This window comes from Protopterus annectens, chromosome 3.part0 (assembly GCF_019279795.1).
Source record: "Protopterus annectens isolate FY-2018-M chromosome 3.part0, PAN1.0, whole genome shotgun sequence".
Taxonomy (NCBI): domain Eukaryota; kingdom Metazoa; phylum Chordata; order Ceratodontiformes; family Protopteridae; genus Protopterus; species Protopterus annectens.
In genome coordinates this window covers 715,049,398-715,070,419 of record NC_056731.1, presented here as the reverse complement: position 1 = coordinate 715,070,419, position 21,022 = coordinate 715,049,398, and positions in this window count along the sequence as shown.

Below are 21,022 nucleotides of genomic sequence, written 5' to 3'. Positions count from 1 at the left end.
TATTTATGTCCTTAAATCTGTCCTTGGTGTCCTACACTCTTCACTTTTATCCCTCCTGATACTGCCCCCAAGAAAAGTCCAAAGCATGTGTGGTGACTGCTTTGGAGCAGGGAGGAAGAAGGGGAGACCTGGATTTAAGCACATCTGATGACTCCACCAAAGGATTTCTCTTCTGCCAAGCTCAAGCACTGGGATTTGAAAAGATAACAGGTGTTGATGCTGAGATGTGGCGCAGCGGTTAGCATTGTCACCTTCCAGCAGTAGGTTCTCCGGTTTGATTCTCAGACGGGGTGCCTTCTGTGTGGAGTCTGTATGTCCTCCCTGTAGTTGCATGGATTTCCTCCAAGTGCTCCAGTTTCCTCCCACATTCCAAAGACATGCAGTAGGTGGATTGGATGCTCTAAATTGGCCATAGGTGCGAGTGTGTGAGTGGTTTGGATGAACTGCCATGGCAGGGCTAACCACCCGGTGCTGTAAAGCTCGGCTCAAGATGATTGTTACTGTTGAAGTGACACCTCCATCCCATGTGCAAAATGGGAAAAGGGGGTTATGGAGAGATACTGAGACCAAAGAGATTTCAAATACCACTATATCTCCTGTGGAGTTTTGCCAGGAGTATCATGAGAATCATGGATGCCATGAGACACAAATTCCTGAGGTATTCCCTCAAACTGACTGAAAACTTTGAAACCGATCTAATTAAAGAGCTTTTTTCCTATGGAAGAAAATAGTTACATGATAACTAAACTCCTATGCTTTTTCCTACTGCTGCCTGATATTTTCTCCATAATTTTTTCATCACTTGTTGATAATGGTACAATAATGCCGATTAATATATCTCTGTTTAAACCTCTCTGATTAAATTCATCTGGCAACCAACTAAATATATATATATTCTGTATATATAACTGTAATCAAACCAACTAAATTATTGCTTTTATGTGTATATTCTGTATATATTAGTGTAATCACTATGTGTAACACTGTTTCTACTTCTGTACCTATTTAATGCTTAATTTGTTCTGTATCTTGGTTCTTGTCGGAGCCTTTGTCCCCTGAAAATGGGCTATTTTAGGCCCAGTGGACTTTCCTGGTAAACCAATTTTATTTATTTATTTTTATTTTACATTTGTTGACCAGGAGTGTCCGACTGAGCAAAACCCTTGCTCCCAGCGGAGGCCCCGGGAGAAAAGCTCCAAATAGCCCAAACAATTTGACATAACATACAATACATGGAAATTTGATAAGACATGCAGTGGTCACAAAAGTTTGCAAGTCTAAAATCAAAGGAGATAATAACAGTCTTGTGATATAATTAGGATACAAATGCTTAGGAAGTTACATAAAAAGCATGGGGAGTTTGCTATTTAGACTAAGTATTATGTATTACATAAACAGTAGTAGTAACTCAAGAGGTATTATTAGATTTGGAAATAAGAAAGAAAGTTTAGAGGTAGAAGGAAGAGAGATTAGAGTAAGTTGAAAAAGGGAGAGAAAGTGATTATTGGGGGGGGGGTTAAGGAGGAAAGATGGGATTGCCACCCCTCCGGTTTTTTTTGGACTATCCGGAAATCAGATTGATTCTCTAATAGTCCGAAAAGCACTGTACAAACTTTGGTATTCTGTTTCAAAAAAGGAAACAGACTATCAGAGTTTGTAAATCAGCTGATTTACTATGCTTTTTTATGGAAAAGCATAGTAAATCAGCTGAAAGCAGGCATTAGGAACTGAAAAAGAGGGTGTTCCCCACCAGGTGATGTCAGTGATGTCCTGAAATGGGTGGTGTGTGTGTGGGGGGTCAGGGGTACTGGTGATGCGAGGGGTGTGGCCTTACTCCAGTTTTAGCCACAATGAAAGGTGGCAACCCTAAAAGGAGATAGATGATTACTATGTAAGATGGATGTGGTCAGAGAGGGCGAGAACAGTTTCAGGTTCAATGCCTTTTAAAGTATTCGTTGGCAGCTGATTTAAATTGTTTGGGGTGTGTGAGGGCTCTGATTTCAAGTGGGAGTTTGATCCATGCAATAGAGGGGTGGTAGCTATAGGTGTTGCTCCCAGTTTTTGACTTGAGTTTGTAAATATTTAATAGATCTTGGGTTGAGCTCCAGAGATGTCTTCTAGGGGAATAGTGGGAGATGGGGGACTATAGAGCTGGACAGAAAGCTAGGTGATATAGAATGGAGTGTATGATATGTATTTTAGTGAAAGACAGTGGTGGGATTTTAGGTTTGTTGAGCTGCGAATCTTGCTATCTTGTGATAAGTCGACTCTAGCTTGGTAAGTAGAGCAGAGTTGAGATTTGTGAGTATTTGGGAACAATATGTTAAGCAAGGTAGAAGGTAAAGATGCATAAGAGTAATCCTAGTTTTAGTGGTGAGAAATATTTTATTTCTGTACAGGAGTCCTAGTTTCTGATGCGTTTTTCTGATACAGTTATTTATGTATAGATCAAATTTTAGTTGATCATCGATGGTAATACCAAGGAGTTTTGTGCTGGATTTGACTTCAATAGGGGTATTGTTTACGGACATTATAGAGAAGGAAGATTTGATGTTGTTAGTTTTAGGAAGAAATAGTAGCAGTTTTGTTTTTTTAGGGTTGAGGATGAGCTGGTTATTGGAGAGCCATGAATCAACTGAGTTAAAGGATGAATGGGTAGTTGATAGGAGTTCAGAAGGTGAGTTGGCAATAGTGATGAATGTAGAGTCATCTGCATATTGAACAATGGTAGCCTGAGGACAAGAGGAGTAGAGTAAGTTGGTGAAGATATTAAAAAGTAGTGGTCCAAGAATGGATCCTTGGGGGACACCCATCCTTACTGGAAGGGGAGTAGATAGTGCAGAGTGCCATCTCACTCATTGCAGTCTGTCAGTGAGGTAGCTGGAGAACCATTCATCTGTATCAGGGGAGAAGTTGAGGTCTGATAGTGTGTTCAGTAGTAGAGAGTGAGAGTGTTGAAAGCCTTTGAGAGGTCAAGGAATAGATGAGTTAAGTTTATGTTCATCTTTGGCTAGCGTAATAGTGCTGAGGAAGGATACTAGAGATGTGGTAATACTATGCTTAGGTTGGAAATCATGCTGTGTAAGAGTGAGAAGTTTTTTCCTGTATGAGATATTGCATAACTTGTTTGTGTATACATTTCTCCAGGACTTTAGAGAGAGGGGGGAGGATAGAAATACATCTAAAATTGGAGATTTCTGAGGATTTGCCTCCTTTATGAATAGGTAGAGTGTAGAATTATTTCCAGAGTGATGGAACTTTAGATTTAGAGAGAGAAAGAGTGATTATTTATTTATTTATTTATTTTTATTTATTTATTTTTACATTTAATTACTGGGATAGTCTGACTAGATACATGCCCATTTTCAGAGGAGGCCCGGGGAAAAAAGCTCCGGAAAACACATTCAACAAACTGTTACATTTTTTACAGTTTAAAACACAAAATAAACACAGATAAAAAAATTTGTACAAAGATGTAAACAAACACAACAAACGGATATACACAAACAAATTATTACAGTTTTACTCAGATGGAAAATTCTAGACAGTCTTTTTAAGAATGATAGAGTATTGAATGCCTAGTAGGTGAAGATCATAGGATATATAAGTTAAGAAACAAAGTGTAGGCAGAAGTCCTCCATGTGCACACGAGTGATGGTTAGAGTTAGTCTGGATTTGGACAAGGACATAGCCATCGTTTTTTAAAGTATTGAGTCAGACTTTTCTTGAACTGAGGTAGAGAGTTCAGATGTAAGATTAGCAGGAAGAGAATTCCAAGTTTTGCCAACAGTGTTAGCAAATTGAGATTCTCCAGCTGTATTGTTGGATTTGAGAGTTTGAACTAGAAGTCTTTCAGATGAATGAAGTGCACTAAGGTTACTGTAGGGGGTGATGAGGTTTTTAAGTATGGGTGTATTATCTGGTTGGTAGAGGATCTTGTGTGCAACTATTAGATGGTTAACCTGAAGTAGGTTAGGCAGTTCAAGCCATCCTAGTAGATTTAGGTTATGACAGTGATGAGTTTTGTAGGCTGCATTGGTAGCAAATCCTGCAATGTGATTGTAGCTTCTAGAAAGAAAGAAAGATTAAGATAGATGCAGGCAGAGCAAGGGAGTGGGCTGCTATCTGGAGAAAATATGAAGGGATATTGTCATCAGATACATAGCACGGTTTTAGCTTAGAGAGTAGAGTTTTGATATAGGTAGTAGGAACCGGTTTAAGGGGGAAGGTGTTTAGAGTTAGTAGTTGGAGAACGTTCAGGGAAGTTAGGAGTATTGGTGTTAGAGGGTTGGGGTTAAATAGCTTGGATATTGATTCTATAAAATAAGCGTTGAAGATGACCTGTCAGGACATGAATTGGGTGAAGTCGGGTTGCCAGGATGAAGTATTTGGTTTATAGCGTTCCAGAATTTTTTTGGATCGAATTTTAAAGTTATTGGGGGGGGGGGGGGTTATAGTAGAAATCTTTTTTGTCTTTATTGATTTTTTTTTTGTTTGCTTTCTAAGTTCTTTATACCTTTGCAAGTCGGTGGGGAGGTTAGATTGTACCCATATTTTCCAAGCCCTGTCTCTGGTTTTTATAAGGGTGCAAGTGGGTTTGGATAGCCAGGAGATGGTAGCTTTTATCCACACTTTTCTGGGTGGGGCTAGTGAATTTAAGATGTTAAGGAACGTTGATTTGAAGGCTTTGACTGCTTTGTCAAGTGGGAGCTGGGTGAGGAAGTTTCAAGTAATTCTAGAGAGGAGGGTTTTAAACATTTCAGGGTTAAAGTTGGAAAGTTTATGGCAGGTGATAAGACTGTGTGGTTTAAAGATATGGTGAGTATATCTAAGCACTTTTATTGGCGAGTGATCACTCAGGGAGTCAGGAAGTGTTTTTGGATTGTGGTGTTTGCAGGGATTTGAGACCGGTATCCAGTCTATCAGGGATTTGAAACCGGTATCCAGTCTATCAGGGATTTGAAACCGGTATCCAGTTTATCAGGGAGGTAAGAAAACAAGAATTACTAGTATGTATAGGTTGAGAGATTAGTTGTGTAAATCCATATAGATTTATGTGATGTGGAGAGTTAGGATTACTGAGGGTTTGCCAATTAATGTTTACATCCCCAAGGAGGATGGTTTCATTAGGGATGTTTTGAGAGAGATGCGAGAGAATGTTTTCCAGCAGGGGAATGCCCCCAGGTGGAATAAAGATGGCTGCTGTTTAAATGATAGTAAAGTCGTTGAGCTTAAGGTTAGCTGGCAGTACTTCAGCAGGTGTAAAGGAGGGGATTGATCACTTAGGATGGGAGAGAGTAAGGTTATTGGAGTAAACTATGACAACCCCACCTTTTTTTTTTGTTTAGACAGTCTAAGTGACTTATATTGAATCCGGGGGGGGTGTCTTTATCTAGATTTTGGGGTTTTAGCCAAGTTTCAGTTACAGAAACAACATCTGAGGTATGATGAGATATCTGTGCATGAAATTGGCTTACTTTAAGGATCCTTCGAGTATTGATAGAATAAAAATAGATTTGTTTATTAGTTGAGGATGAGTGGCTAGAGTTGGGAGAGGTATTTAGCAGGGTGGTAGAGTTAGAAATAGGTCCTGGATTTGGATGTATGTCTCTTGATAAGAGCAGGGTCGTAAGGTAATGAGGTTTCATTTTTAGTTGGTAGTAGTTAAGGTACTGTGTCTTGTTTTTATATGTTAGTGAGTGAGAGGGAGGAATTTTTATTTGAGGGAGCAGGGTATTCATGAGAAAGATAGATACAGAGATAGCTATAGGTTGCTGTGGATAAGAGAAAGGTATGTGTGTGTGGGTAGGTAGGATCTTTACACAAAGGGGATAAGAGTGTGGAAGATAATGTAATAGGATGAATAGTGGAAGCAGGAATAGAGTAGAGATGACTGAGACAGGCATGGTACAAGAGGAAAGAAGTGTTATAGTTGGGAGAAGTGGGCAAAGGTAATGGCTATTACAAGGTTAAGATTTAGAGATAGAAAGTTGAGAAAGTGTGATAGACAATAGTAGGACGAACAGTAAGGAAAAAGGAGTGTAGCAGAAATTCGCTACTATGTGCAAAGTATATTAGGAGTAGTTTGTATGACTTTGCTGAGGTACAGGAAGGGGAGGGGTTTGAGGGAGGGAGGAAACAGGTGGTTACATATAAAGGAAATAATATGGGGGTGGGTGGGAATGGGGGTGGGAGGTGAGTGAAGTGATCCAAGAGCAACAAGGGTGAACAAAATGGGGCTACACGGGAAATGGAGAATATTCCAAAAAACAATCTGAGTAGAATGATATTAGTCAAATGTAGGAGTAGTCTTTTCCCTTTTTGAGTTTCTTCTTACAAGGGGGTCTTTTAATCACTGGGAAGGGGTTGAAACAGTAAAAGATATGCCAGATACTTTTTTTTGTTAATTAAAGGAGCAAATGTAGAGTCTGGGTTGGGGAGGGTGGATGATGAGCAGGCCGGGAAGTGGAGCAGCTAGGTGTTCCTGATATCGATCCAGAACTAGTCTCCAAGCATTTTCTTCCCTGCTTCCCCAGGGATGGGCACAGCATTCTCACGCAACAGGGAAACCATCTCTTTTCCCCTCTTCCAGGACTGACACGAGTGGCTCTCCTTTGCCCACTGCAGGGACTCGAACAGCAACAGAAGATGTAGCAGACCCCCTGCCCATTGTGCCTGTGGGGTCTGAGATAAATGAAGAGTGGTCTGATGTACAGCAAATGGACCCAGCAGTCACCCATCTACAGTTGTGACAAACTGCAAGCCTGCTGTGGTGGCAAAGGCTATTTGGTTAACTTTATTTTTGTGACAGAGAAGGACCAACATTGGGTGCCTCTTTCCTGGTTAAAATGAGCAGCAAATGCTGGTAAAACTTACAGGCCACAAGAGTAGTTTTTTAACAGAAAAAAAACACAGTAGAAACACACTTTCACACACTATGCCAGCCCCACCAAGGAAAAATAAACAATTTCTACACTGAAAATGGTTTCAGTTACTTTTAAACTGACAGAAAAAAAATGAGTGTTCCATTTAAAAGTGTGTTACAGTCTGAAGACAGTCTATAAAAACAGAACACAGCACTCCTAATTTTAACTTTCATGAAGAAGAAGAAAGTAATAAAACATCAGTAAATGTAAGAAAATAGATTTTTTTTTTTCCAAAAGGGAACTTATCTGCCCAGCAAAGAAGAGCACAAGCCACCCATCAATATTCAGAAGCCTCATAGGAGTGTTTTCTTCCGTGGCAGTAAAGCTTTGTGCCCCAAAGCTGTCTTAGTCAGCTCAGCTTGAGCTGTTTGACCATTTGGGCATATGAAAGATGCTCTGAAGCTCTGGAAGTGGCTGACTTGATATATCCTTAGCAGGATATAATTCCATTTGCTAAGGCTAGTGTAGCAGTGATCAGTATGATGAACACCTATAAAGTTTTGCTTTGCATCCTTTTAGGTTAAGGCCATACTCTCATTAGAAAGAAAAAAGAAAACTATAATCATGAGGTGGAAGAACATTCTCATAATTCATTCATATTTGCTGTGCCTTATTTGAATCTATGCAGACATCCATGAGCAAGAAATAATTAACACATGGTGGGGGACATGGGGTGTTTTCTGATACATCTTGTAGCACTTGCAAATAATTCAGTTTATCCTTCCCACTGAGACGGTTTTGTGTTAGCTGCCCTTCTTAGAAAAGTCAGATGAAGCTTAATGTCTAAAGTAAGCATCAGAAGGGGAGAGAGCCATCATGTGAAATAGCTCTTTAACAGAATGGGATTCAGCAGGTTCTCTTTGTTTAGTTAGATGCATGGTAAGTGAAATTCTTCACAATTACTGTCTAGAATGGTCTTTCACAATATGACATTAAAGAATGGGTTAGCACCCTTGTCATTCGATGACTGTAAATGTTTTTGCATTTCTATTCATTTTGCAAAGTATTTAACATGAATAGTTTGTCTGTAGTATATTATTTTTTAGAACTGAAGCTTTCAAACTACATCTTCTGTTGCTCTATGTATTTGTTTACTTTAGTTTCATAGTTTACCAAAAGTGCAGTCAGGCCCATGTGGTCTTGTATTTCCATAAGGAATTGAGTGTTTGAGACCTAGAATAGCTAATTTACATTGCATAGGTTTAAGTTAACCAGTCTGTCACTGTAGCAATTTTTTTTTATTGGGAATGTTGTAAAGTTTTTATCCTTCTTGTAAGGAAATGTACATCATTTGTATTGCTCATCTGTATAATTGTAGATATTCGTGGTCATTGTGCTGTTTTAGTGCTGGAAATTATTAGCATTTGCTTGTATTCTGTTTTCATCATTAAGAATAAGGAAACATTTTCATTGCCTTTCTCATCCTGCCATCAACTCATTTCACCATTTAGCAATTTATTATTTATGAATGTTTTCTTTGAGCTCTAATTGACTCGTGCCATGTTGTGAGTTTTGTTGCTCTACCAGTTTTGAGTAGAAAGGCTTACAGCTGCTAAATGTTTATACTTAGTTAAAACGCAGTCCAAAAACGATCATTATTGTGCACATAGTGGTGTGTCAACAGTAAACCTGATGCACAGATGTGTATAGCTGCAGATAGTGAGCACCTAGCATAGCACTGCCTTTTGTTTCTTTGTGTTCAGCTGAAAGAACTGAACTTTCCTAAAGAGAATATTTGTTCCTTCCATTTGCATGATACCAGTGGTCTAGCAGGTTGGTTGCATTTTCATAACAAACTCCTTTCTGAATTCCATTTTATGGAACTTGCCTTTTCCATCTGACACTCTATATGCAAATCCAGTTATCTCCCATTCCTTTGTTTTTACATCCTGTCCTTATCCTTGGTATCATTTAAGTATGAAAAATCTTCCTGCATCTTTTATGTATAACATCCAGTCCATTTTATTTTAAAAGCCATGTTGAATAATACCTTGTACTTTTACCTTGAAATAAAGAGGTGTGTGGCTTCCTGATGTCCTTCAAGAATGCAACTGCAGTCATAACATATGGGTTGTCCTGCCTCAGGCAGCCCTTGGTCGGCCGGATTCCAAAGTCTGGGTCCGCATCGCTGGTGTCGCCTCCTCTCCGACGCCAGAACAGCTGGAGTATAAAGGCATCGGCCGACGCCATCTTCTTCAGTCTTTCTTGCCGCTGCCCGAAGCAGAAGCAGTTCGCAAGTGCCGGTCGGTCAGCTCCTGTGTTTTCAGTACCAAAGTCATCTGCTAAGTACCCGCTGGGAACATTTTTTCGCCTCAGCCGATGTCAGAACAAATTGAGAAAGTTAATAATTGTTTGTCTTGTGGTAAACAAATACCTCATAAGGACTTCCATTCTTATTGCCTACCTGCCTGGGCCCAGACCACGACGCCCTCGGCCTGTGCTGCCTGTGCTTGCTTTAATAAGCGACTCTCAGGCGCCAGGCAGAATTTGCCGAAGACTTTTTCGCTAATCTTCGCTATATCATGCCGCCGAACAACCGACTACTCAATCTTCCAAAATCCAGCGACTGGGACCGACATCCTCGCCCGCGTCCTCCACCGATACTCCTCCTAAACCTCCATGAGTGCTTCGGTCCCTTCAGAAGTGGTAATTCAACCGCTCCAGGTCGACGACGCAGCGTTAACTCGTCCTTTCGGTCCCGGAGTCTACACCGTGCCAGTTGTTGACTTTCCTCCAGAAACCGAAGTTCTGGATCTACCCCGACACCATTCCTGTAGACAAGGTTACTCCTGCACGGGGCAGCTAGGCCTCCTGTATCCATGTCCATCAAGGCCTTTGCACGCTAAGGCCGGGCCCAGCCAGGCCAAGGCCCATCCTAAACCCACGCCCAGGCCCCTTCTTCTGATAAACAGATCATGTCTCTTGCTGCAGATCTTATTTCTCTTATCAGGGTCTCAGCCTCATCCAGACAGAGGTTCTCAGCCGTCTGCAGAGAAAAAGGCCCAGAACTGAGCAGGCCGACAACCTCTCTTCAGATGCAGCCTCTGGGATTCTGGAGCATTCAGATACCCAAGAAGAATCCTTCCAGGCCTATGAGGACCGATGCTGAGGAATCAATTCCTCTGCCTCTCCTCCAGAGGATTTTTCGTTCGGTGAAGTCCTACACTCTATGAGGGAGCATTTTAAATGGCAGGGTCAGGAATTCTCTGATTCCAGGAAAAGGCTACGTACCTTCCTCAAGCTACCCCAGCACAGACCTTTAGCTATCCCTCCAGTTATGGATGTCCTGGATGATGTTTTCTCCGACTTCAGTGCTAACCCTGATTCTCTCCCTCCTGCTCCTGTCAAGCCAGACAGATATTATAGGGACCCTGACACCCACAAACATCTCTTTAAGGCCCATTCTGTGGATCTAGAAACTATTTCACAGGGCCCCAGTGGCTACTTCCACAGCCAAGAATCCACTGCCAGCGGATAGGGAAGCTAGGTCCCTGGAGAGATGGGGTAAAAAAGTTTATACCTCTACCACCCTGGCCATGAGGTCACTTAACTGCCTTTTTCATATGTTTCAGTACCAGGATTTTTTACTGGATGATTTACAAAAAAAGCTAGCCTCTCCTGAGCCTATTGATAGAAAGGCATTGCAGGATCTAGTACATAACACTCAGCAGGTTAGCAATCATTTTCTTCAGTGTGGTTATGATGCATTGGAGGCTTCATGTAGGGCAGCTATGACTGGGGCTGTTATACGTAGACATGCTTGGTTAAAAGAACAGCCACTGCCAGACCATGTTAAAGTAAAGTTACTTGATGCACCTCTGGAAAAACAGAAGCTTTTTGGTGCTAATGCACAAGATGTGTTGAAGTCCATTGGAGGAAAAGCAATCAGTTCAGACAGTCAAAGATTTCCTCCAGGTTCAGCCACCCAGATTCAGCAGGAATTGGCCTTCAAAGAATTGGTCCTTTCCAGACACTGACAAATTTCAAAGGGGAAAAAACAGGCATGCCCGAGGTAGAGGGCAATACCGAGACACCCACAGCTGCCGCCAATGGCAACCACCAAATCAAAGAAGTGGCGAGGCAGTCCAGCTGCACCACAAGGACAACCACAATGACTTGACTTTCATACCATCTACAAAGGCTCAAAGAGAAGCACCTTTGGGCGGAAAATTATCCTTATTCTCAAAAAACTGGCATATCTTAACCAAGGACAACTGGATTCTGGATTTAATAGACAAAGGTTACAGATTCCACTTCCATACTTTACCAATAAGACAAGGCATGCCAAACCTGCCACCTCATCAAAGGGCAGAGGCAGTCATTCAAGTTTCAAAGCTGTTAAATATAAAAGCAATAGAAAAGGTCCCTCCACAGGAACAAGGCCAGGGATTTTATTCAAGACTGTTCCTTGTTCCAAGAAAGACTGGACTTGTCTACTCTAAATACTTATCTCATTGTGCCAAAGTTCAAAATGCTGACGTTGCAGCAACTCCTTCCCATGCTGGGCAAGGGGTCTTGGCTGGTCACTCTGGACCTCAAGGAGGCATACCTGCATATCCCAATCAGACAAAGCTGCAGAAGATACCTCAGATTTCTTGCAGGACAGAGCATCATCAATTCTCAGCATTGCCGCTTGGCTTATCTACTGCCCAGAGTGTTCACGAAATGCCTGGCATCAGTAGGTGGCACACTGCAGACTCCAGGGGATTCAAATATACCCCTACCTGGACGACTGCCTCATGCAAGCAGACAACAAGCAAACCTTGATAGCAAACTTGACTATGTCATTCAATTACTACAGGCCTTGGGATACACAGTTCAACATCTCAGAAATCAAGACTTCTGCCATCCCAACAGATAATTTTCCTAGGAGCCAAACTGACACAAAACACAGATGGCTTATCTCACAGAGGAAAAACAACAGCAGTTACCAGAGTACTTCAAAGGCCTAGCAAAGCTCTCCCAGCTGACTGCAAGGGAAAATCCTGCAGGCCCTGGGGTTCATGGCATCTTGCATTCTTCTGATACTTTGGCAAGACTTCATGAGAAAGCTGCAATGGTACTTAAAAAGCTTATGGTCCCAACACAGCCAAAGCCTAGAGGGCGTAATCCCACTCATTCCATGTCTGCAAAGAGAATTTTTGTGGTGGGCTCAAGCAAGTCAGTTAAACAAAGGCATGTCTTTCAATAAACTTCAAGCAGGTCAAATGATTACAACAGACGCCTCAGACCATGGATGGGGGCTTACATGGAGGGCAGATGCATTCAAGGTCAATGGACACCAAGGGAAAGGCATCTGCACATAAACCAAAAAGAGATGTTGGCAGTGATACATGCAATCGAGGCTTTCGAAAAATCACTTCAACAAGGACATTTGCTAATAAGGACAGACAACACCACTGTTATGTGGTATATAAACAAGCAGGGAGGCACTCATTCGTATCCCTCTGCAGACTAACAATGATTCTCTGGGAAAAATCCCTAAGTCTGAAGATACATTTGCAATCCCAGTTTGTGGGGGGCCAAAGGGGGAAGGACAAAATTTTTTAAAAAATTTTGGCCCCCCCCGGGCAAAAGGCTGAGCCCCCGAAAATTTCTTGGAAAACCCACCAAAAAAATGGGGAAATTTCCACACACACACACACACACACACACACACACACACAGTCTCTTTCATACAGCAACTGACGACTAGTTTAAATTCACACACTCCTACTCTCTCATACAACACACAGATATGCACCTTTTCTCTCATACACACACCTACTCTCTCAAACAATAATACACACACTTTCTCTCATACAAACAGAATGACTTAAATTCTATACATACGTACATACACATACACATTCCCTCACATACAAAAGCCTGGTTTAAATGACACAGACACACTTACCTTCTTTTTAAAATGAACGGCCACACTCTCACACGTAGACTTAACCCCTTTCTCTTAACTGAACTACTAGTTTAACTACCGCACAACTGCAGAACGTCTTTACATCTACGTTGGCATGCATGTATGAGATGCACGCATGTTCCTCCTTAAAGGAGAAGACTCATCATTTAGTTGTTGAATCCTCCTGGCCAACCTGCAGGCTGCAGCTATAAAAGTGGGAGGGTGCTTGCCCCTCTCCCTCACCCTATGAAAAAAGTAAATTAAAATGAATAAATAAATTCCTGCAAATTGCGCCCTTTACACGGCCGGCCTGTACGGCGCCCTAGGCGGTTGCCTAGTTCGCCTATGCCTAAGGCCGGCCATGCATGTGGTCTTGTATTTCCATAAGGAATTGAGTGTTTGAGACCTAGAATAGCTAATTTACATTGCATAGGTTTAAGTTAACCAGTCTGTCACTGTAGCAATTTTTTTTTATTGGGAATGTTGTAAAGTTTTTATCCTTCTTGTAAGGAAATGTACATCATTTGTATTGCTCATCTGTATAATTGTAGATATTCGTGGTCATTGTGCTGTTTTAGTGCTGGAAATTATTAGCATTTGCTTGTATTCTGTTTTCATCATTAAGAATAAGGAAACATTTTCATTGCCTTTCTCATCCTGCCATCAACTCATTTCACCATTTAGCAATTTATTATTTATGAATGTTTTCTTTGAGCTCTAATTGACTCGGTGCCATGTTGTGAGTTTTGTTGCTCTACCAGTTTTGAGTAGAAAGGCTTACAGCTGCTAAATGTTTATACTTTTGGTTAAAACGCAGTCCAAAAACGATCATTATTGTGCACATAGTGGTGTGTCAACAGTAAACCTGATGCACAGATGTGTATAGCTGCAGATAGTGAGCACCTAGCATAGCACTGCCTTTTGTTTCTTTGTGTTCAGCTGAAAGAACTGAACTTTCCTAAAGAGAATATTTGTTCCTTCCATTTGCATGATACCAGTGGTCTAGCAGGTTGGTTGCATTTTCATAACAAACTCCTTTCTGAATTCCATTTTATGGAACTTGCCTTTTCCATCTGACACTCTATATGCAAATCCAGTTATCTCCCATTCCTTTGTTTTTACATCCTGTCCTTATCCTTGGTATCATTTAAGTATGAAAAATCTTCCTGCATCTTTATGTATAACATCCAGTCCATTTTATTTTAAAAGCCATGTTGAATAATACCTTGTACTTTACCTTGAAATAAAGAGGTGTGTGGCTTCCTGATGTCCTTCAAGAATGCAACTGCAGTCATAACATATGGGTTGTCCTGCCTCAGGCAGCCCTTGGTCGGCCGGATTCCAAAGTCTGGGTCCGGCATCGGCTGGTGTCGCCTCCTCTCCGACGTCAGAACAGCTGGAGTATAAAGGCATCGGCCGACGCCATCTTCTTCAGTCTTTCTTGCCGCGCGGTGCCCGAAGCAGAAGCAGTTCGCAAGTGCCGGTCGGTCAGCTCCTGTGTTTTCAGTACCAAAGTCATCTAAAAGCTAAGTACCCGTTGGGAACATTTTTCTTGCCTCAGCCGATGTCAGAACAAATTGAGAAAGTTAATAATTGTTTGTCTTGTGGTAAACAAATACCTCATAAGGACTTCCATTCTTATTGCCTACCTTGCCTGGGCCCAGACCACGACGTCTCGGCCTGTGCTGCCTGTGCTTGCTTTAATAAGCGCACTCTCAGGCGCCAGGCAGAATTTGCCGAAGACTTTTTCGGCGAATCTTTCGCTTATATCATGCCGTCGGAACAACCGACTACTCAATCTTCCAAAAAACTAAAGGACTGGGACCGACATCCTCGGCCCGCGTCCTCCACCGATACTCCTCCTAAACCCTCCGCGAGTGCTTCGGTCCCTTCAGAAGTGGTAATTCAACCGCTCCAGGTCGACGACGCAGCGTTAACTCGTCCTTCGGTCCCGGAGTCTACACCGGTGCCAGTTGTTGACTTTCCTCCAGAAACCGAAGTTCTGGATCTACCCGACACCATTCCTGTAGACAAGGTTACTCCTGCACGTGGGGCAGCTAGGCCTCCTGTATCCATGTCCATCAAGGCCTTTGCACGTGCTAAGGCCGTCAGCCAGGCCAAGGCCCATCCTAAACCCACTGCCCAGGCCCCTTCTTCTGATAAACAGATCATGTCTCTTGCTGCAGATCTTATTTCTCTTATCAGGGGGTCTCAGCCTCATCCAGACAGAGGTTCTCAGCCGCCTGCAGAGAAAAGGCCCAGAACTGAGCAGGCCGACAACCTCTCTTCAGATGCAGCCTCTGGGGATTCTGAGCATTCAGATACCCAAGAAGAATCCTTCCAGGCCTATGAGGACTCCGATGCTGAGGAATCAATTCCCTCTGCCTCTCCTCCAGAGGATTTTTCATTCGGTGAAGTCCTACACTCTATGAGGGAGCATTTTAAATGGCAGGGTCAGGAATTCTCTGATTCCAGGAAAAGGCTATGTACCTTCCTCAAGCTACCCCAGCACAGACCTTTAGCTATCCCTCCAGTTATGGATGTCCTGGATGATGTTTTCTCCGACTTCAGTGCTAACCCTGATTCTCTCCCTCCTGCTCCTGTCAAGCCAGACAGATATTATAGGGACCCTGACACCCACAAACATCTCTTTAAGGCCCATTCTGTGGATCTAGAAACTATTTCACAGGGCCCCAGTGGCTACTTCCACAGCCAAGAATCCACTGCCAGCGGATAGGGAAGCTAGGTCCCTGGAGAGATGGGGTAAAAAAGTTTATACCTCTACCACCCTGGCCATGAGGTCACTTAACTGCCTTTTTCATATGTTTCAGTACCAGGATTTTTACTGGATGATTTACAGAAAAGCTAGCCTCTCCTGAGCCTATTGATAGAAAGGCATTGCAGGATCTAGTACATAACACTCAGCAGGTTAGCAATCATTTTCTTCAGTGTGGTTATGATGCATTGGAGGCTTCATGTAGGGCAGCTATGACTGGGGCTGTTATACGTAGACATGCTTTGTTAAAAGAACAGCCACTGCCAGACTATGTTAAAGTAAAGTTACTTGATGCACCTCTGGAAAAACAGAAGCTTTTTGGTGCTAATGCACAAGATGTGTTGAAGTCCATTGAGGAAAAAGCTAAATCAGTTCAGACAGTCAAAGATTTCCTCCAGGTTCAGCCACCCAGATTCAGCAGGAATTGGCCTTCAAAGAATTGGTCCTTTCCAGACACTGACAAATTTCAAAGGGGAAAAAACAGGCATGCCCGAGGTAGAGGGCAATACCGAGACACCCACAGCTGCCGCCAATGGCAACCACCAAATCAAAGAAGTGGCGCAGGCAGTCCAGCTGCACCACAAGGACAACCACAATGACTTGACTTTCATACCATCTACAAAGGCTCAAAGAGAAGCACCTTTGGGCGGAAAATTATCCTTATTCTCAAAAAACTGGCATATCTTAACCAAGGACAACTGGATTCTGGATTTAATAGACAAAGGTTACAGATTCCACTTCCATACTTTACCAATAAGACAAGGCATGCCAAACCTGCCACCTCATCAAAGGGCAGAGGCAGTCATTCAAGTTTCAAAGCTGTTAAATATAAAAGCAATAGAAAAGGTCCCTCCACAGGAACAAGGCCAGGGATTTTATTCAAGACTGTTCCTTGTTCCAAGAAAGGAAAACAAATGGAGACCTATACTGGACTTGTCTACTCTAAATACTTATCTCATTGTGCCAAAGTTCAAAATGCTGACGTTGCAGCAACTCCTTCCCATGCTGGGCAAGGGGTCTTGGCTGGTCACTCTGGACCTCAAGGAGGCATACCTGCATGTCCCAATCAGACAAAGCTGCAGAAGATACCTCAGATTTCTTGCAGGGACAGAGCATTATCAATTCTCAGCATTGCCGTTTGGCTTATCTACTGCGCCCAGAGTGTTCACGAAATGCCTGGCATCAGTAGTGGCACACTGCAGACTCCAGGGGATTCAAATATACCCCTACCTGGACGACTGCCTCATGCAAGCAGACAACAAGCAAACCTTGATAGCAAACTTGGACTATGTCATTCAATTACTACAGGCCTTGGGATACACAGTTCAACATTCAGAAATCAAGACTTCTGCCATCCCAACAGATAATTTTCCTAGGAGCCAAACTGGACACAAAAACACAGATGGCTTATCTCACAGAGGAAAAACAACAGCAGTTACCAGAGTACTTCAAAGGCCTAGCAAAGCTCTCCCAGCTGACTGCAAGGAAAATCCTGCAGGCCCTGGGGTTCATGGCATCTTGCATTCTTCTGATACTTTGGCAAGACTTCATATGAGAAAGCTGCAATGGTACTTAAAAAGCTTATGGTCCCAACACAGCCAAAGCCTAGAGGACGTAATCCCACTCATTCCATGTCTGCAAAGAGAATTTTTGTGGTGGGCTCAAGCAAGTCAGTTAAACAAAGGCATGTCTTTCAATAAACTTCAAGCAGGTCAAATGATTACAACAGACGCCTCAGACCATGGATGGGGGGCGCACATGGAGGGCAGATGCATTCAAGGTCAATGGACACCAAGGGAAAGGCATCTGCACATAAACCAAAAAGAGATGTTGGCAGTGATACATGCAATCGAGGCTTTCGAAAAATCACTTCAACAAGGACATTTGCTAATAAGGACAGACAACACCACTGTTATGTGGTATATAAACAAGCAGGGAGGCACTCATTCGTATCCCCTCTGCAGACTAACAATGATTCTCTGGGAAAAATCCCTAAGTCTGAAGATACATTTGCAATCCCAGTTTGTGCCAGGCAAGGACAATGTACTGGCGGACAAGCTGAGCAGAAATTTCTTGGATCCACACGAATGGATGCTGTATCCTCACATTTTCTCACAAATCACAAGGACATGGGGAAGACCGGACATAGATCTCTTTGCTTCTCACATGAATCATCACCTGGAAAAGTTCTGTACAAGGACCCACCATCCTCTAGCCTGGAAAACGGATGCTCTCTCCTTCAGCTGGAAGTCCCTAACAATTTATGCATTCCCTCCTCTACCACTGCTGACCAAGGTGATACTGAAGATCAAAGCAGAACAACCAACAGGCATTTTGATAGCTCCAGACTGGCCAAGGCAGCACTGGTACCCATTGCTGTTGCATAACTCGGACCAAACCGTGGCCTCTGCCCCTATGGCCTCTGCTTCTAACACAACACAATTACAGGACGGTTCATCAAAACCTGAAAACATTGCATCTGACAGCCTGGAGGTTACCATAACCCCTTCCGATATCTCTCTCTCCAAAAAAGTTCAAGAGATCTTACTGGAAGCACGCAGACCTTCCACCAGAAAAACCTATTCAGCCAAGTGGAAGAGATTCATCATCTGGAATGCTAACAGGGGTCAGGATACAACAGTATTGAGTATACCTCAGATATTGGAATACTTGGCAGAAATGTTTCATACTGGACTCTCATATTCTTCCATAAAGATTCATGCCTCAGCAATCTCAGCAAAATACAATTGTGATCCACCTGTGTTTTCACATCCTTTTGCTAAGACAGTTCTTAAGGGGGATAAAGAATATCAAACCTCCCAGGAAACTGCCAGTACCTGCATGGGACCTCAACTTCGTCTTGGAAAAATTAACTCTTCCTCCCTTTGAACCAGCAGCAACTTCAGAAATGCAATTTCTCTCATGGAAAGCGGTTTTCCTATTGGCAATCACATCAGCAAGAAGAGTCTCGGAGATACAGGCACTCATGGCAGTACCTCCTTTTCTCATTTTTCATCAGGACAGAGTCTCTCTAAGAACCAATCCTTCATTCATGCCAAAAGTAATTTCCAGGGTGTCTCTAAATCAAGCCATTCACCTGCCTACTTTCTTCCCCAATCCTCAAAACAGGGGGGAAGCACTGCTACATACTTTGGACATACACAGGCAACTACGCTACTACTTGGACAGAACTAAGGCCACCAGAAAGTCTGACCAACTGCTGCTGGAGTACAAGGAAAAGCAATCTCCAAACAAACAATTTCCAAATGGATTGGACACTGCATCAGATTCTGCTATTCCTTTCATGGAAAGGGTGTGCCAGCCAATATTAGACCACACTCCACCAGAGCTATAGCCACATCCACAGCTTTCCTAAGAGGAGTGGCTACAAAGGACATTCTAGAGGCTGCTACATGGAGCTCCGTGCATACATTTACCAAGCACTACAACCTGCCTTTATACTCCAGATCCCGAGCAGGCTTTGCTTCGGCAGTCCTGCAGGGCATTTTAGCTACACCATCACTTTCTTAGTTCCAACCACCCCAACTTGGCTATGGTATTCAACCCATATGTTATGACTGCAGTTGCATTCTTAAAGGACATAGTACAGTTTTGTACCTACCATAAATGTAGATGTCCGATAGATATGCAACTGCAGTTGGATTCTCCCACCCTCCTACCCCTCTGCAACCTTCTTTATGGGTCCACTACCCCTATTCCTATTAGCTGGGGGTACCTCTATGGTGTATCTGTTTATTACTGTTGTGCATGTCTGGAATTCTTTATCCATTCACCAAATTTAGCCTTCCTAGGAGGGCACCTGGCATCTGGGGCAAGAAACACTGAAGAAGATGGCGTCGGCCGATGCCTTTATACTCCAGCCGTTCTGACATCGGAGAGGAGGCGACACCAGCCGACGCCGGACCCAGACTTTGGAATCCGGCCGACCGAGGGCTGCCTGAGGCAGGACAACCCATATGTTATGACTGCAGTTGCATATCTATCGGACATCTACATTTATGGTAGGTACAAAACTGTACTTTGCCCTTTCTCAGATCCCCAACATGAAGAAAGTGTTTTACCAGTACGTACATACATGCTGCATATATACATAAATACATAAATAAAAGCTTTTCATGTTTCCTGTATAATTTCCTGCTTTTTCTCCCAAGTGCTATCATCCCCTTACCCCAAAATGTATCTCTTCCTTTTGAAATTCTGTTTCATGACCATACTAAAATGACAGATGAATTTTCACATTGCAAGTCTGAAAACATTTCACATTGCAAGACTGAAAACAAATGCTAAGGTTAACCCTTCGCTGTATTTCTTTGATGGTATTGCCTTCACTATGTTTCAGTAGGAGCCTTGTACCTGAGGAAGAATTTGACATTTTTTAGTGGTTTTGCACAACATTTTCAGCATGTTATTTATGGGAATGCTATAGCATGAATACCTGAACTGCAGTTGTGTCCTTTTTTGTCAGAATGTGATTTTCTTGACATTTGTGAAAACTCGACAAGTTTTCAGCCTCTGCTAGTGCAGCAAGTAGTATGTCAGCAGATCAGTGCAGACATCCTCTGCTGCATTTGCCTATTGACTCTGGTAGAGAACTTTTAACAACCTTCCATGGCATTTGATGTGGTGGGTACTGTAGTCACTACTGATGTGTTTGTGTAACAGGCAGCCCCATTGCTGGAGAGTGTGCATGCCCATCAAGTGGCAATACTCATAATTCCCCATATTGAATTTGGAATGAACAGCCATGTAACATAGAAGTTGAAAGTGGGTAGCATGAGGCTATATTAGCCAGATGTGTTGACAGACATTTGCTTCTCAACATAATCACCATGAAATACTTGTCATCAGTTTATTCACTGCCAGTCTTTAGAGGCTGTTTAATGCCAATTATTCTGGGAACTTGGACAACTCAGTGCCTTTATGTGCATAGGCAACTCACTGTCTTATAGTGATTGGCAGGAATGTAATCTCCATCTTTGGTGGGCAGGTCATTCAGACCTACTGGCAGGCCACTATGCACATGGAGAAGATATATAGTTGTTGGTACCAGGGGTTTTGGTTCCAAGTTGAGCACACAACAGCTGAGTGTACATTTGGTGATGTGTAAATCAGAAGACAGTGAGGCAGAAGACCATGAACAACCCCAGGTCCTGCAGATACTGTTAAGAATACTGTTGCAGTGTTCTGTGCACATGTCCAGGTGACATAACAGCAGTAAGTAACACTGTGCAGAGGGACATTGTTAAAGGCATGATCCCAGAGGGCAGCATGTGCCAGCAGGTCATGATATCTGCAATTCTTATATTGGACCTCTGCTAAAGTGACACTGAAACCTTCTTGGGCTTGGACATTAGCACAAATATTACATAATGTTTGTTTTAGTGTTATGTTCTCAAGCGTTAT